Source organism: Pleuronectes platessa, chromosome 1, assembly GCF_947347685.1.
Source record: "Pleuronectes platessa chromosome 1, fPlePla1.1, whole genome shotgun sequence".
In the NCBI taxonomy this organism is placed as follows: domain Eukaryota; kingdom Metazoa; phylum Chordata; class Actinopteri; order Pleuronectiformes; family Pleuronectidae; genus Pleuronectes; species Pleuronectes platessa.
The window spans coordinates 19873600-19892406 of record NC_070626.1 but is presented as its reverse complement, the minus strand read 5'-3'; the positions used below and the strand labels follow the sequence as shown (position 1 = coordinate 19892406).

Sequence of the window (18807 nt, the reverse complement as noted above, 5' to 3'; positions counted from 1 at the left end):
GCTTCATGTAGAGCAGGGGTGTCCAAACTACGGCCCGCGGGCCATCTGCGGCCCACCATCCATTTTAAATTGGCCCGCCACAAAAAAAATTAATTAAATTAATTAAATAAAAATAAAAAATAAAAAATAAATAAAAAATTAAACTAACAATTTAGTAGTACTTTAATGGCAATTACTTATAGCACTTTGTAGTTTAGCTCTATTTTTGAATATATTGTACTTTCTTGATTCTTGTTAATCAGAATCAGAATTATTTTTATTGCCATGCATATTTGCGTTTGTACCCTTGAATGCACTTATTGTAAGTTGCTTTGGATAAAAGCGTCAGCTAAATGAAAGGTAATGTGATGGACTATGGCCCACTGTATTGCAGCTGTCCCTCAGAACGCAGCCACCCCCCCCCCCCCCCCCCCCCCCCCCCCCAACTGTCAACAGTCCGCTCCAGGGCAGGGGGGCGTGGCCCGGACCTTCTTATTTTGTTCTATATGTGGCCCTCGGGATAAAAAGTTTGGACACCCCTGATGTAGAGCAACACACAGACAAAACAAGGACAATACAACACGTGGGATGATGAAGAGTTTTGTAGGATAATGTCGTTTTCACAGGAACTATCTTCTTTTTCAGATATATTAAATATATTTTTTTAAACCTGCCTCGAGTTTGGTGTGATAGGAAAGCCATATAGCATCAAGTAAAATCACATAATATTCCTTTTTTGGTTTATTCCCAGTGAAAGCATGAAGGAATGCAACAAAGCTGTTTTTGTTTGTTTGATTGTTTTTTGAGATTTGTTTGATCTGGTAAAACAACAAATGTTTTAACCTGACAGGAGTAGCTTTACAGGAATTGGAACCATGACTTTCCAGAACAACAGTTATGGAAATCCAGACAACATGTCAACGGAATAATGGATCATGTGTTAGATCAACAGTGTAGGTAAATGTCAGCCAATTGCAGTCAGAGTTCTTTTAGGTTCATTAAATGAGATTAAAATGAAAAAAACTGATTCCTCACAACACCAGGAAGCAGAAACTATCTCACCACCTCCAGAATGAGCCATCTGCAGACTTAAAGACAAGTTAAGAACCAGGGCAACGGAACAGGCGATCGAAAACCAAACAGATTTATCAAGATGCTCTGTCAGAGCTGAATCCCAAGAGACTGCATGACTCACAGGTCTGAAACCCAGCGATATCAGTAGTCCAGTCCTTGTTCTGCACTGTAAGCACAGCCAGGCCAGTCACTGAGTCTGAAACTCATCCTGTTCAATCTCTTAAACCAGTTGCTGACCTGCACTTCTGGGTAATGGGACATGTTTCACGTTCAGTAGGAGGAGAGTGCAACACGTCACGTAATGGCTTTACACGGAGAAAAAAATAGTAATAGATGTATTAATGACCTGAAACAGGAAGGAATATTCACACAGCTAAAGTGACTTGAATCTGTTTTTCATATTTACAGTAAACTGGAGCAGTGTTAGTTTACATTGTCCGCAGTATGATGATCTCCAAGTAATATTATTGTAGATGCGATGTAATCTGCATGTAGTCTGGTCGATGCCATGTCAGAACAGAATGACAGGTTCTGTCTCCTGTAATTAATCAGTTTACTCTGAGACTGAGAGAGGTATGTTCACATATTTTCCACAGTAGTTTAAGGGATTATGAGATATGGAAATAAGCCTCTGATACTGTTAAAGTTTGCATGTGGCACATAAAGGATCTATTTTAATATCTATTTACGTACCTACCTGTATCTCAAAAGCAGGTTATTGCCAGCTTTATTTCCCTCATAGCTTAACGAGTTAATCTCCTGCCACTGGGAACATGTCCCGGGGAGAAGTGATTCCTAGAAGCCAGCATCCACGGCAGAGGACATCCACGCTGTGCAAACACTGCACCTAGGCTGGACTGCTGTGACAATGCAGGATGATGGAGGCCGGGGTCTTAGGATCTGTCCTCTGCACTGCAATATATGTTGCTGAAATATGGACAAGGATCAAGGGAAAAAAAAATCTTCAATTTCACTGCAGGCCATCTGAGTCATAAGCCTGGCAAGCACCGAGCTGTCAGAGCAGTCAAGGCTGTCCATGCTCATAACCGCCACGACGCCATGCACCAATATGTTACGACAAACTTAAGCTTAAGAGACACAATTAGGAGAAGGCAAGAGCAGCCAGTTATCGGTTGGACGGAGAGCAGATTGACAGCTACGGAGAGGCAAGGCGGCATTTGAGATCAGCTCAGTCAGGAAGAGCAGGACACGGCTCCGTCTTCTCTCCAGAGCCCTGTCTCCTCTCTCCCTGCTTTTCATTACCAGGTCAGAATAGGATAGAGAGGCAAGGAGTCAAACTGCCTAAAGAGGGCAAAGTTAAAGACAGCGAGTCCTGTCTTGTTTGATCCTGGGCTCAGGAGGGAGTTAAGAGCAGAGGGGCGCTCTGCACAAAGCCCCCACAGATGATCCACTTGAACGGGCAATTCCACCCCTCAGACATGAAGAAGAAATCTGTAATCTTGCTTTTAAGTGTCAGTGTAAAATTAAAACATAAATATGAAGTATATATCCATCTATTCTGCTTCCTTTGGTCAAATATGTCTCACATCTTTGCCTTAAGGGCCTCTATGTAGTATTTTTATTTCCTCTACAAGCTTTGTTGAATTAATTCTTGGCCACAGTGAGTGTTCGAGTGAATGAGATTTGAGATGTGATGGGCTGAGCAGTGACCTCCCCAACAACATCAGCATGTTGTGTTGTGAATAGGAAATAAGTGGAAGCAGTGTTCGAATCACACAGTAGCTTTCTGGGGAGCCCTATTTTTGGGTGGCACTAATAACATGTCACATACACCCACACGTTGAAATTGCCGGCTATTATGGAGAACACTATTTTTGTGTGTCTTCATGGCTGACCCAGAGTTGTTTTCTAAATGAATGAGTCACCATTCCAACACCGCGGTAAACCATATGTGATTGACAGGAGCACCGCAACACACGGATGGCCACAGCAGGAGGAGACATAGCTGTTTGTTATTGACACGTTGTTGACATGAGCGAAAGTGGTGTTCTGATGTGCCAAAAACACTTTGACATATTAATTTTCTTCACTATTTATTCATTATTTATTTCAGGAGCCTCATCAAGATATGTCACCTATAAAAAAAAAAAATGGAGGACGTGTCATTGCTGATGTTCTTTTCAGGAGAGCCGAGCCCCCGTTTGCTCCTCCATAATTCAAATCCCCATTGTGAAAGTCTATGACCGTGCCAGCCGCCCTGTGAGGCTGGACGCAGGTACAGTGGGGAGCCTGTTGACACGCTGATGTTTAAAAGTTCATCTTAATCATGTTCTCACTGATTTAACCCATAGTTTAGTGAACCACCATGTTAACATTAGCTCATCTGCACAAAACATTGAGTAAGGCTGAAGTCGTGGAAATAGTTTCCCAAGTATCAGGTCATAAAACAAAAGGCCAAACAACTTATTTCCACTTATTTGTAAGAGACTGTGTGTGACATTAAACTGTAAACCAATCAGCTTAGAGCTAAATTGATATTTTAATCTTGCTGGTGGTACTAGGATAAAAGGATCTTCAAAAATGATCATTTCCTGAGACTTTGGATTATCGTCAAAAAGAGAACAATGCTTATTCACAACATCCATTAAAAATTATATTTGGATGAGAGCTGGATCAACACAGCATCACAATAAAATAGAGAAATTCCACACACCTCGTTCCCCTGAGGCAGAGCCTTGTGCTTGAAATGTCACTGGCAAGAAAAACTTTTATCGGAGGTCGACTTTCTGTCTTTACAAACTTAAAGTATCGGCACCAATTTCAATCTGTTCAACTTTTCAACATTTCCTTCCAAACCAGAAGAAAATCCCATGATGGCACTAGAGGAAAAGTCCTGTGATCAAGTGGTGAAGACGGTTCATCCTCCTGGGACCATGGATGGTTGTAAAAAAAAAAAAAAAAGGAAGCTGGAAGAATATTTCAGTGTGGATAAAAGAGGCGTGCTGACCAACTGACAGCGCTTTCCAAAGAGAACCACTAAATATATGAAAAGCTATTAAGGGCCTATATAAAGAGAAGTAATTCAAGTTAGAGAGTAAATTTATCCACATTATGTTCCCTAAATTACTCAACAATGGAATGAATAGCCTGTGGTGCCTATTGTCTATATGCTGCACTGTGTTCTGTTTACAACAGTGCTGAAAATCATCATGGTGATTCTGCACCAGTCAGCGATGACACATAATCATCATGATTTGTACGTGACCAGTTTCCCTCTGAGCTGAGCTTCATACGGACTGTAGAGAGGAGTGATGCACTATCCAGTGTATTCTTTGTTATTTAATTATGTGCTATTATTGTATTGTGTATTTGTGTAGATGTAACTCTATGGGCGCGTTACAACAGAGCCATTCAGGAAATAATTGTCCATCTAAATTCTCCACCTCCATGATTGATGAGTGCTCTGAATGGCACAGCTGCGTGAGACAGGAGCACACAGGTACAGACTGGAGACTAATCTGATCTGCATCATGTTACAACACCTGCACTGAGGGACATTAGAGGAGAAAGCTGGTGTGTATCACATGTCTCAAGCATTTTGGTATGGTAATGAGGCCAGAGTATGAATGTGTGTGTGAGCTGATAAGGAAACAGAAGAGACTTTGTGTGCAGACGAAGTTGAGGGGGAGGTCAGAGGGGTGGTTCCACTGAGAGCTATTGTTTATTGTAACTATTGTGACAGAGACGTGGTTTCTCCATTACTGGAGGGAAATATAACCAAATCTGACACGGACCCGCCAATCCTCCAAAAACACAATGTGACATTGTTGAAAGGAAATCGATCAAATAACTTTTTTCTCGTCTTTTCGGGATCAAATGTGTCCTCATCTCCTGAACCCAGACTGTCAATTTATGCACAAAAAGATTGTTTTACTGTAGAAGAATTGTGATATGTACTGTTCTGTTTAATGGGGGTACAGCGGTTAGAACTGTCGCCTCTGCAGGAAGGAGGTTTCTTGGTGTGATTTCTGCATGTGCCGGGGACTTGCTATGTGGATCTTAAATGTTCTACCTGGGTCTGTAGTCCAACTTCCTCCCCCTGGTCCAAACACAGGCAGAACGGGGTTAAGCTAATTGAAGACTCTAGATTAACCGCAGGTGAGAATGGTTGATTGACTCTGTATAACCATTTTTTTGTCAAGATGACACTGTTTCCTGTCACACATGAAGAACACAGCAGGAGAGTGTCCGGTCAAACACTGAAACTTTGATGCAGAAATCACATGTTTTTGTTTACAGCACATCGACGTCCCTGAACACCAAAAGCTCTTACATTCCGTCACTTTAATCTGCTGTAGTCTCACATGGGCTCACTCGCACATTTCTAGGGAGCTGGCAGGAAAGGTTCCCGAATATGTTCAGATATCAGTGAATATCTGAAAGCAGCTTATCTTGGCCCTGTGATAGGCTGGTGACCTTTACAGGTGTGCTACCAGGACTCTTGTTATCAGGGACTGGCTCCACCGCCCGCAACCCGTAAAGGATAAGCAGTATAGTAAATGGATGCATGGATGGATTCAGTTCAATTTCAATTCGATGAGAGAGGAGAGTGAGACCAGGAACAGTTGTGTACCATCATGCTGAACGGGGGGGAACATATTGTTTTCAAATGCAGCTGTCTAGCATGTTGTTTCATAGCTGATTGCTCCTATTGTGGTATTTCTCTGTTCTGTCTTTCTCTGTTTGTTAAGTCATAGCTACACACTGTAAAACAGAAGCTGTTAAATGGTAAATTGCAACCAGTGCTTGTTAATGTTCACACTAGGTATAGAAATGTAAAGTTGAAGTCTATTAAAGTTAAAAAGAAGCTTATTTCCATTCACATGTCCATCCTTGCAGTGCAAGTGGGTACATGCAGAGCTTTCTTAGTTGAAAGGAACTTTGGGGGACCCATGGTTCCAGGATTAGATCTGACATTAAGATTTGGTTTTCAAGGGCCTTTTCTCACGAGGCAGGATTAGCGGGTTACCAAGCTAAAGTCGGGCTTACCCGTGGCTTTTCTGTCTCGCTGCCAATGACTCAGTATGAAGCTAAGCTAACCTGCTGATGAAGGTGAAAAGGTCTCAGCCTTAAAGTACAGAGAGATGTCGCATGTTGTGACAAATATAAAAAGAGAGTCATGCCAGTTGAAGGTGCTGAAATTCCTCCACTAGAGTCTCAAGGATGAAACAATTGCCTGCACTCATATTCTCCTCGGCACGGCCTTCAAGGGGACGCAGAGCAAAGCAAACTTTGTGTTGTGAAAACCCTTCCACCGCCTCAGCATGAAGACATTGTAGTGTATTAATGAAAAAATCCCAACAGCGCTGTAATGACCTGGCAGTGATGAGCCTGTTTACTCACACATGCTCTTTTCCTCCAGACTTCCTCTCAGAGCGTGGCAGCAGCCGCCGTTACGTTTTACTGTTGCACTTTGGTGTTACTCATATTTATTCATTACAATGTTTATTTGTTCGTCTTTACAGACAAACACAGGGCTACTGATCCACTTCTTCCCCATGTGTCCCACTTTATCTGCCTTACTAAACAGTTTTCAGTTGCCGACTATCACAGAAAGCCAAACTTCGTGGAACTTGTTTCATGAGGTGGTGCCGGATGTTAACATTACTGTGCGTCATTCCAGCAGATGTACTATAGAGTTATAGATTTGGCTCATTCTTGCCTTAAAAATTTCTAAGGACAAGGAAAAGATAAAGATAAGGACAATATACCGAATCCATTTTAGTGTGAATCTTCTCATATGTCATATCTATTCATCCTCTGCTGCCTGCATCCACGTGCTGCTTTCAGTAAAGCCCATATATTCATCTCTTGTCAAATATTTCCTGCTAGTTTCCATTGTGTTTCCGTCCTCTCTCTATTTACCCTCGCTGATTTTATTTCCACTGACAGACTGCTTATACGTATCAGTGCTGTTTCTTTGGGGATTAACACAGTCTTTGTTCACTTTTGTTTTCATTTTTCCGTGTGGTTGGGATGTCTCACTGTTTTTCCGGTGACTTTTTTCATCCTATTATTAATAACCTTCGCCCAGAAGGTTTTGTTTTTCGCTCGTGTCTGTTTGTTTATTTCCTATTACGACCAAACTGGCTGAGCTTGTGCAGTGTGTAACTGTCTTTAGGATGTGTCTGATCATCACATCTAGGCAACGGGGGATCCAGAGAAGGGAAATGTTCACAAAACTTGTCCGAGGGAGGAGGGAAACTTTGAAGTGGAAGTGGATGAAGGGGCGGATGCAGGATTAAATAAAATGTTTCTTCGTCTTATTAAACTGTTTAATTAGAAATAAATAACTGAGAGAAAAAACTAAGACAACTTAATTCTTTATTTTATATTTCTACTATAAGAACTTGAAGAGGATTGTTCAACCTTTGTGGAGGTACTGTACGTCTCCCACTTTATTAGACATGCATGTTCTGGCGACTTAAGAGATGTTTACCTCCTTTAGTAAATTGTGTTTGTTTGTATAAAGTGTGATGTATTGGACACAGTAAGTCATTTCCACTGCAAAAGATTGGGTTTAACTGCTCGTCACATTACAGTTAAATTACCACCCATTTCTGCAAATGCCTCTCCTCAGTAAACTTTCCTCAAATGTCTCTCACTACAAAAGTACTCAGGACATAAAAGGATCAGGTAGTTTGAACTCACAGCGTATTATGGCCCATGATATTATATTTTAGTGGCATTTTGTACATTATCTCTGACTCTGCTGAATTGATTTGGTTTTTAAAACTGTCCATCATGATGACAAGATAACAGTGAGAATCTCAGACAGCAGGAATTCACCACTTCTGCCTCCTCCACTGTTTCCCCTGTAAATATGACAGCAAGGAAGCAAGAGGAAGGGCTGCCTCTGCTGACACTCCTGTGAATGTGCATGCTGGTATTTTCGGCTCATGATAATTTGACTTTATCAAAATGCCACACACACCTTGGCGAGGGAAGCTATATAGGGGGTTTATCATATTATTATCTGATTTCTCTGAATCATACTCCTCAGCAGCAGTGGAAAAAAAATCAAATTAGAGAAACGTCTTGAAAGATCATCAGCTGCAACGTTTTATTATGGAAAGAACCTTTAATCTGTCTCCGCCTTAAATTATTCTTTTGACTGCAGACTTATTCAAACACACAGCAACAGCATTCAAACAGTGCTGTCAGGTTAATTGCTCAGAGAGATCGTCAGCGCGGAGGAGCTGCGATCAACAGCTCCTGTGTCAGTCACTGAAGAATGAACCAAGTTATGACAGTTTAACTTGAAGATGCGTTCATTTATAAAATGAATAATGAAATTCATTATGGTAGATTTACTTTAAACTAAGTTTACAACACTGTGTTTGTCTGACCTCTCTTCACTTGTCTTCACTGCGATTGAGTCATTAGCAACTTAAACTGTTTTCAAATAGAAGATACTTTTTATATAGTGCCTCAGTTATTATTTTAATGAGAGATGTGAATCCACATGACTCACTATGCACAGCTCATCAACATTTTAAAACCTGTATTTAAGTAATAGAGCCCAAGAGTGACAGCCCACCTTTACAACAGCTCCAGATCTGAAACTAAATTTTCCATTGATTTCAGCTATTGATGTTTCAGAAAATCTTTATAAAAAGAGTTGTATGTCTGGAGCCTGCTTGACTAGCGACAAGATGAATGGTGAGCATGAAACAATTTAATTTGAAGCAAAAACAATTATTAGAAAAAAAGGTAAAAGTACAAACTTTGTACACAATTATTTTAAGAGTGAAGGAACTGCACGTTCTATAAACCATTGCAAATGATCTCTTTCCAGTGACTTACAGAATTCTTCTTCTCTAATTTAACCAGAATGTTAGAGAAGGAAGTCAAGCTTGCTCTGTGGTAAATGTAAAAACAATGCTGAACCATCTGATGATAGCCAGCATGTTTTTGGAATTTCCATGGTATCAGCTCGTTCCCACAATCGTTATTACACATGAGGATTGTGGGTAGTGTAGTATTTTCATGCATGGCTGTTAAATGCAGCTGCAATTTATATAATCTTTTGCCCATTGGCATTCATCAAATGTAATAATCTGCTGAATTTCATACCGACTTTGTCATAAAGGAAGGGGTGGATTTTGGGGTTTTGGTAACTGCATCACTCTGTCAGTCATGCACATCAGTGTTTAGTGGGCTGGCCTCACTGTTAAAGCACCCAGAAAATATGCACACACCAGACTATTTTCCCACTGAGCTCCATGACAGGAGCAAAAAACCTAAAAGTAATTCTTCAAAACTGAACATCTTCAAAGCGATTTTAAGTGTGAGGTCTATTGTCTCTGTCAAATGCCGACATTTTCCTTGTGTCTAGTTCGGGACAGACAGTTTTTCCCCTCACCTCCTTCTTCACACAGCATTAATATGCCCACCCACCATTAGGAGATCAATCTGTGGCTGCATCATTACAGTCAGTGGCTGCCGGCTGCCTGTGTGACAGCATGTGTTGCTTGCACAAGCCTTCACCAAGTGTGTGGATCCTGCTCGGTGTGTGCTGAGTTTTCTCCTCCCTTTTAAACACCTTCTGCATTTCAGTGATTTAATGTGTCAGTGATATTCCATGCAAGTGTCGCCTTCTACCTCATCATGATATTCATTTTCACATAAAAACTTTTGTGTGTCGCTGCTTGTATCCAGTTTTTGTTGTTGTTGTTGTTGTTGAACCTGTTGAATATTCAGCTGGGTCAATATAATTAGGCTGAAGCATGTAAACCACTTGACTATAGCACCAAAAAGCTTATTGTCATAGTTGAATGATAAACAATATCAGAAAGAATTTGAGTATGAGACTGTTTGTATCCAAAACAAATGCATTTAAAAGTGGTCAAATAATAGACATAAATAAAAAAACATATTAGCTACCCCTAAGTTATTTTTCTGAAAGGGTCTTTCTGTCATTTTAGGTTGTTGGTATCGCATAGATTTTTGTTCTGGAATTCATTATTCAGGTTCTGTTTGATCGTTAATTTGGTCCTCATAGTGTGATGCTACAAAGACCGAGTGAAACACTATGAATGAGACCGACTCCAGTGAGTCAAGCACGTTTATCGGCTGGATCTCATATCCTGAATTATTGCCTTCAGCAGATCAGTCAACTTTTCCCAAAAATATTGTTTTCATAATCAGTTTCTTCATTTACAATTTGTTGGACATACGGTTACACACAAGCTACTCCACTTATTTTCTTCTCTCTGCAGTTTTCTGTTCCCCTGCCTGTGTGGAAGGAAGACACCCCCTGTGACACCAGAGTCAGGACTTAGAGCGCTGAGCCAACATGCACAAAATGTCAGACTCGATTTTGGGGTTCAGAACGGTTGTCTGCCATCTGTTTTATCTGCAGCTACAGCCCGAAGCACAGTGACATGGGACTGAGGGTGCTGTTGATGGAAATGATTGTCAGCTTCCAGGATAACCATAAATCCTTATCATAAAGGAAGTTGTGCTTAATAATGTAATTGCTGTTTATTTATATTATCAAATGAGAGAAATCCTATTTGTTAACGTGAGATTCATACCACAGTGAGGTTTCATAGTCTGGCATGAGAGGTGCATAACTTGGTCCAAATACGTGGTGCGTTCACTGCCCCTGGGTCACCATCTCCAACCCGAGCTGCCGAACAAAGCATGAGGTGCTCTGCGGTGCAGGTTAGCGCACAAATCCCATGAGGGAGTCTGGAAATAGAATCACAATATTAATGAGCAATTTGATGGGCATTATATATGAGTGTGTGGTGTACCTGCCCACACAGCACTTTCAGTCCAGCAATGGCAGTCACATTCCTTCAGCAGGATAAATGATTAAGGTGTTATACTCTGGGGATGATGTGATGAGGCCGTTTGAACCTGCACAGGGCACATTCACATAAGTTATATGAAATTATTAGTGTGAGAATCAGTGGCATTAACACAGCAGTGTGGTTGTGCCCTGCAGGCTCAGTGCTGACACACAGGTTGTGTTAGTTAAAGGTTTTCATTTTGCCATTACAATAATAATATATTGTCTGCAGTTTGGTTGAAGAGCACAGTGCTGAACACAGGGAGGTTAAAGACTCTACAAAGATCTGCAGAAGTGCAGGGGAACTTCAGTGATAGATTATTACCCTCAGCAAGGAGGTTGTGTTTTCATTGCTGTTTGTCCGTCTGTCTGGCAGCAGGATTACTCTGAAACTACTGAATCTATTATTATGAAATTTGTGAAGAGGTGGATCATGACCCAAGAAAGAAACTATTACATTTTGGGGCAGATCCTGATAAATTTGCACTTCCGTTACCATGGGGGGGGGGTAGTCTCGGTGAAGGAGTGGACACACTGAGTGCCCTCATAGTTCTCTGTGAGGCTGTCACTACAAGTGACTGCTTCCACATGCAAATAGTCATGATATAAATCATTAGTATTGATGATAAGAGCTGCTTGAATGTTTTTTTCAAACCTTTAGAGAAAGTGCTCCTCACTGCCTCCTTTTAGAGATATTACTCAATTAAACTCAGATGTAATTAAAAGCTTGTAAATTGAGCTGGATGAATCATTTTATTATTATTATCTTGAAATAAAATAATGAGTTTCAAAATCATTTCAACAAAAAAAATGCATAAAAGGAATAAAATATGATAATAAAGGAGTGAAAGGACAATGTCCTCTTACTTCTTTGGACTGACTCTGTCACCCACTCTGACCCCTGACTACAATGACACCCTTGAATAATTCCAATTAATGCCACTGCTCTTGGGGGATGTTCTAATTACTTTTCCACTGCCACAGATCTGATGATGTGTCTGCTGCGTTCCCCTGGGCTTTACCTCCAGTAAATAAGAACATAAGCCATTTTCTTAACTTCCTCCTTCAGTCGTCTCGATAATTCTGCCCAGCTTATTCTGTAGCCTTCATCTCCCCAGCGAGTACCACTTGTTTGTAGGCAGCAACTCCAGCCCGAGGCATTACTTATCTGATTCCTGTACGACAGCTCTGGCATCTTCCACCCGGCACAACAACACTTTTAATCTGCAGTTGTGCTTATCATCTCTTTTCTTTATTCAGCCCAGTGTTCTGATGCTCTCTGCTGCAACCTTGTAATATCCCCAACCTCAGGAGCGCTGTACAACACAAGGGCCTGAATCTGATCCAACCAGGCATCTGCTGTGAAACATTTTCACAAGACTTTACTTACCTTAAAGGATTTATATGTCATTTATTTACTGTATCAAAACGTAAAATTACCATGAAAAATCATCAGAGATCATGATAAATTGAAACAATGAATTCTCTGACAACAGTGTGTAGCCTGAATATTCCTTAATAAATTCTGCGTTCCATCCCAGGATGTTTGTTTTTGTTTTGACCAATGAGATTAAGATACATTTATTTGTCCCAAACACATGCACAGACATACACAGGCACACTCATGCAGGTAGGGAAATTTAACCTCTGCTTTTGACCCATCTGGTGCAGGACACACAGAGCAGTGAGCGACCATGTACGGCGCACGGGGAGCAGATGTTGGGGGAGTAAGGTGCCTTGCTCAGGGGCAGTAGACAGGGTAGGGAGAATCCTCTTGGATTTTTCGACAGATCAATCCAGGTTCGTCTTTTTTTTTTGTTTCTCCGTTGAGTCGAACCAGAGACCTTCTCTGCCCATAGTCCAAGTTTCTGCCACTAGTCCACCGCCTCAAACATGACTGTTTACATAGATTGTAACAGGCAGTAGTCCCGCCCACTGCCTGACCACTTCCAAACACGGGTTGCCAGACCGACCAAACAGACTCAGCTTTAGCTGCCGTGGAAGCACCAAAGCGAGCTGGATCAACAGAGATGGACTCAACAGCAAGTCTCAGATCAAATAGTGGCAGCTGCAGCGGCAGCTAGTAATGGCAGTTTTTTGTGGTAACACTGACTTGCCAGGGCAGGGCAGTTGCTAGTGTTAATAAGAGGGATGCCACGGCAGTTGCCGCTGTTACAGGAGTTTCCACTGATTTGCCAGGATATTTGACGCTGTTTATAGGAGATGCCATGCAAGAAAGATCAACCTGCAGAGCCAGAGAGCCCCCCCCCCCCCCGCCCGTTCCCGACTTACGCATGCGCCACCAGCTAGACATACGTAGAGAACCAAACTCTTCGAAGGGTGCCAACATTATATATAAATATAAACATTTCTTAAGTTAAAAAAAGCCATATGCCGATACATAATAAAATTATATAGAAAATAGCTCTATCTCTACACACACATATGCCTATATGAACACAATATATGTATTTAATTAAAAAATGTCAGCCTTTATGATGTTAAAACAGTTACTAGATTTAGTCAAAAACCTACAAAGCAGCATTTGTATAAATATTGTTTGTTGATTCTCTAACGTTTACAGAATTCCAGAGTCTGTAGTCTGGACAAAAATAAACAGCTCAACAAAAAGTAGCACTAGCATGCCCAAGTGAAGCTGTCACTTGGGCACCAGGCCGCGGGATTTTGGGTAAAGAGGAGGTCCTGGACTCGAGGGGCTGCCCGACCTCTTTCCCGCTCTTGATCGACTGAGTGACAGAGAGCAAAATGAGATGAGTTAAACAGAGTGTTGGAATCCCAGCAAAGGTCATGAACGTTTTGACTAATTAACATTTGTTCTATGATTTTCTCTAGTTTCAAGCCAAAAACCAAATATCCCAAGATCCAGCCGAACTTCAGGACAAAACCGTTAGCTCTTACGTCATGTTCTGATTTGGTGCTATGCATAAAGTGTAACTGAATTGAAAATTGAATTATTAAATAAGTACAACATGTGGTATTGACAGCTGAAGGAGAGCTTACAGGTGACAGTTAACTTACCCAGACTTGGATTTCTTGAGGCCGGAGATGGTGCTGGCTGGCCCTTCACAGTCTGAGGCATCTATCACCACCACATCATCAATCTTGACAGAGTTCCTCAGAGCTTCTGACAGCGCTGGGGCGACCGACGGCGCCTGATAGTCCAAAGTTGTCCGTGTTGGAAGGTCCAGTTTCAGTGTCGGGATGAGTACAGCCTGGGGTAAAAGAAGCACAAACAATTTTATACTCGAATTGGACTAAGGATGCACATTTCAAATTTCTTTCTCACTGATAACTGACACTGGTTTATCCACCATACGCCGTTACAAGATTCAAATGTTTTATAAAACTACCAATAAAGTTTTTTAATTACAATTAATTACTAATTTTACATGTGCAAACAGCAGCATAAACAGTAGAGCATGAGGAGTCACGTCATCACACACCTGCAGCTGCTGTGAACAGTACCAACTGGTCGACACGTTTCTCGTTACCTAGACACTCCTAATTCCTTGGTTCTTTTATAATTTAAACACTTCTCATAATAAAATGAAAGATATCGAGCTTAATGTCTTCTGACCTTGCTTCATGGTAGAGCTGTGTGCTGCGCTCTTTGCCTCTGATTATAAACATATCATATATATTAAATAAGAGGTTTTGTATCAATTGTCTGAACATTTAGGCTGAGCACCTGTGGTACAGTCAATGTACGGAGTGAGGTTGAATATGCTCATCAGTGAAACAGGTGAAGAGGAAGTGCAGCTTACTTTGTATCTCGAGTCAAGTTTCGTCATGGGATAGCAAGTGTGGTAGAAGGGAGGCCTCCCGTAGTCAGGTGGCCTGGTCATCATCCCATGGTGAAAGCAGACACACACAGTGAGTGAAGCATCATGGGAAAACTTGGCATTTGACCTTAGGGCTTTGCAATATGATATAATTCTATTTTTGAAAAGTACCAATCATTTCATTTTGCGCTATGATGTTTACTTCACTGCGCCACAAATCACTTAAGATAAAAACGTGCCAGGAATATTGTGTGACTCACTTCAGTGCAGGCGTGATGGGCTTCAGTTTCCAGTGCTCATCCTCTTCATCAAAGTAAACTCTGCTGTCTAATTCGCTCTTCTTCTCTGGGGGGATGAAGTTCTCAATGATCAGATGTCTGAAAGAACAACAGACAAGCAATCAGCCAGAGGCAGCAAGAGACAGAAAAGGGCAAGCGGAGAATGACAGCAAAACACAAACACTCCGATGTGAATGATCACAATCATTTTTGTGACTCTTGCCCTGCTGTGTCATTTATGATACCAGGAGCTCTGCGTATTCTAGGATGTGGTTTAGAAATTATCCACAGAATTTAACCTCATATCTAATAATAATTACAGATATATTTTAAAGGAAGTCTGGTTGAACAAACTAGTTCCCAAGTATGAAACCATACTACTTTGTTACTATATTTGCTCTCTCCTGTAGCAGATTGTGTTGGTCATAGATATAATACTGACGGCCAACAGTATGATATGCAAGCTCCATACTTGAGTTTGAGCTTCTTGATGAGGTCATACTGGTTCTGTTCCAGCTCCTGGCGTTTTTTGATGTGTGCCTCCTGGATGTCGTGGATTTCTGCCTTTATTGCCAGCAGTTTGGTTAACACCTGAAGCACGGAGGTGGAGGGGGAACACCAGAATTTACATTATGAAAAGGACTTTTACAATATTCAGTCTTAGATTTTGGTTTAAACACTATCATGACTGTCATGAAGAATAATCGAATAACTGAATCCAAGCCAATCAAGTGATTTTTTCCCAATTTAAAATAGTACCTGACTTATTTACCTGCCTGGGTTTTTATTAACAGACACATAAATCCCCAAAAGCAGAGCACATTTTGTTAACATTTGAAAGTTAACAGAAATATATCGAAAACCTATCGACATCACGATATCAACATGCGCAATATACGTATCACAATAGAAGGCTTGAACTCACTATGAGCGGTTGATTATATAGGTTCATGTCAGCAGTGACCTCAGCTTTTATAAATAATTAATATTTATGCTAGCAAAAATTCACTGATTGCAGAGGCCAGGACGGTAGATGCATCCTGAAAACAAGTGAGTGGAGGACAGGAAGGAGAGTAGGTTGGAGCTGATACCTTTCTCAGCTTCTTGGTTTTGATGTTGACAACCTGCTGCAAGGAAGTAAAGGTCTCTTTCAGCTCCAGAGTCTCCTCGTCACGACACTCCATCTGCAGCTGCATCTCTCGCTCTCTGTCTTCCTGCAAACACACATTTTAAACTTTAGACCACAGTGCTCTGTGTGTTTAATCAGGCAACACAGAAGTTGAGTTATTATGAACCAAAGGGTCTCCTAATGTTGCACCATTGTTAGGGTTAACCCTAACCCTAAGTCAACAGGGTTTGACTGCAGGCCTACAACTATCCGGTAACTTGCCATGACTTTTTATTGACTTGAGACCTTCAAACAGTCTTACACTACTTTTCAAATGTTTGATATACCTTTTCAGCGATTTCGTGCTTCCTCTCCTGCAGCATTCTCTGTTGCTCGTTGGTGTGATCCACTATGTTCTCCCCCCCAACCAGAAGTTTACTCTCCATTGCCTGAATTAAGAAGAGGAAATTCATGATGGCACTTCAAATCACACATGATATAAAGACATTTCACACTAGCAGAACAACATAGTCTCCTGACCTAAACGATTATCCACTGGCCTGTTTTTACATTATAGACAAATCAGTTAGTTGTTGCATCTAAAGAAAATGTAATTTTTCATGTTAAGGCAACAGTTCCATTCTAGCTGTACAAAAATACAACCTGTCTAGAGAGATCTGCCTACCTTAACTTTAGCCTCAATCAACTCTCCAGCCGCCCTCTCCGTCCTCAAGTCTTCCATTTTCTTCTCTATTTCATTGAGCAGTTGAACTTTCTCCTCAGCCACCAGACTGTGATCCTCCATGATGGCATTCCTCTCTCTCTCTAGCTTAAGCTGTTGCTCCCGCCAGTAATCTCCGTTGTCATCTCCATCTTCATCATCATCCTCTGTCTCTCCTTCAAGATCCTCACCATTGCTCCCTTTCCCAGTCCTCCTCTGCTTCTTCTTCGTCTTCTTTTTTTCCCCTGAGCGCTTCTTCAACTGCGCCTTCAGCCTGGCGATGTCCTCCTGAGTCTCCCTCAGTTGGGCATCCTTGGGGTCGTCATTGATGCGTGGTTTATTCTTGATGTTCTTTGCCCTATTGGAGTATCGCAATGTTGTTAAGGTCTCCTCCATGTTGTAGGATGCCGGCCCAATGTTGGCAACCATGACAGTGCAGGCATTGCCCCCCAGGGAGTCCTGCAGCAGATGGGTGAGTTTTGAATCTCGGTAGGGGATGTGGCTGGTCCTTTCATCCACCAGAGCTGACATGACATTCCCCAGAGCAAAAAGCGACTGGTTGATTTTTGTGGCTTCTTTAAGCCTCTCCCCGTGAGTGCCAGTTTTGGCCTGCCTTTCACTGCCGGCTAAATCTACCAGGTTCAGTTTGCCAACTCTGATATGGTTTACTCCGTCCACACCCAGCTCACTGCACTCAACAGTGATGACGAAAATGGCGTGAGATCGGGAACTGTGTACATTCATGTTTGTAGCACCCACAGAACGATTCTGGTTGCCCACTTTCATGACATGCTCAATCTCTTGCACACTCTTGGTGACACGTGATGACAGGTCTTTGACAAAAACTCCCGTGTCAGGCCTCTCACTCAGCTCAAGGCGATGGGATTGGTCCTTGGAGAGCAAGTCCCTGATCTCGTCTTGGTAAATTTCAAGATATGATGCTCTCACCAGGTACTGCTGATTCTGGGAACGTGAGATGTGTTTGAAGATGTGATCGAAGGCGTTAGGGATCACCCCTCTGCTCTCTGGATCATTTCTCAACCCTTCCATTGTGTATGTCTTCCCTGTACCTGTCTGCCCATAGGCAAAGATCGTCCCATTGAAGCCAAGAAGAACTGAATTTACCAGGGGCCTGAAGGTTTTATTATACAAATCTATTTGTTTGGAGTTCCAGCTGTAGACTGAATCAAAAGTGAATACTGTGGGAGGACTGCTGGCTGAAGTTTCCTTGGGCTTCTTGACAATAATTTGGCCCAGTTTCAAATTCACAGTGACCACCCTTTCAAAAAATTTGGCCTGTTCTTTTTCATTCATTGGGCGGCAACGAACAACCACCTTTACTGACTCAGAACTCATGGTGAGGATCTGAGGCAAAGCCGACGTGTCTTCCAAGTGTCCGGAACAATTGGACTGTAAAAATCAGTATCTGCTGGAGAAGACACATAGGAATGATAAGTACCAACCTTCAATGACTTCCTTGATAATGCATCAGACACATTCAGTGAAACTAAACTATGAAAAGACTTTAGCCTTGACATATCTATCCTGATGCCAACACCTGTGTTGCAGGTCAACATGTCCCTGTCCGTGGCTTTAAACACATTTCCAGAATCACATCTCAATAATCAGCTCAACATTAGAACTGATGAGGTTGAACTTGATCATTAAGTCTTACTGTATCTCTCAGAAAGAGAAATTCCATAACCTCGGCTCCACTGATGTGCGGGGTGCCACAAGGTTCTATTCCTGATCCCATTATATTTTCGCTGTAAAAGCTCCCATTGGGGAAACATCATTAGCCACTTCAATGGGATATCTTATCATTCCTATGCTTATGAACACCAAAGCTACCGGTCTTTTAAGCCCGACCACATCAGCTGTGTCCAATCAGAGTACTCCATTAAGGAATGAATGTCACTTAACTTCCTTCAGTTAAAATCGAACAAAACAGAAATAATAATCTTTGGTCCCGATCAGCTAACAGGCAAACTCCTAGCATCTCTCCGTCCACTGGCAACCCTCAA

At 41.7% G+C, this 18807-nt stretch overlaps 1 pseudogene; it reads right to left on the bottom strand.

The window, feature by feature from the left end:
- Nucleotides 1-13532: 13532 nt before the first annotated feature.
- LOC128440221 (kinesin-like protein KIF3B) lies at nt 13533-18139 on the bottom strand (annotated as a pseudogene).
- Between the last annotated feature and the right edge of the window lie 668 nt (nt 18140-18807).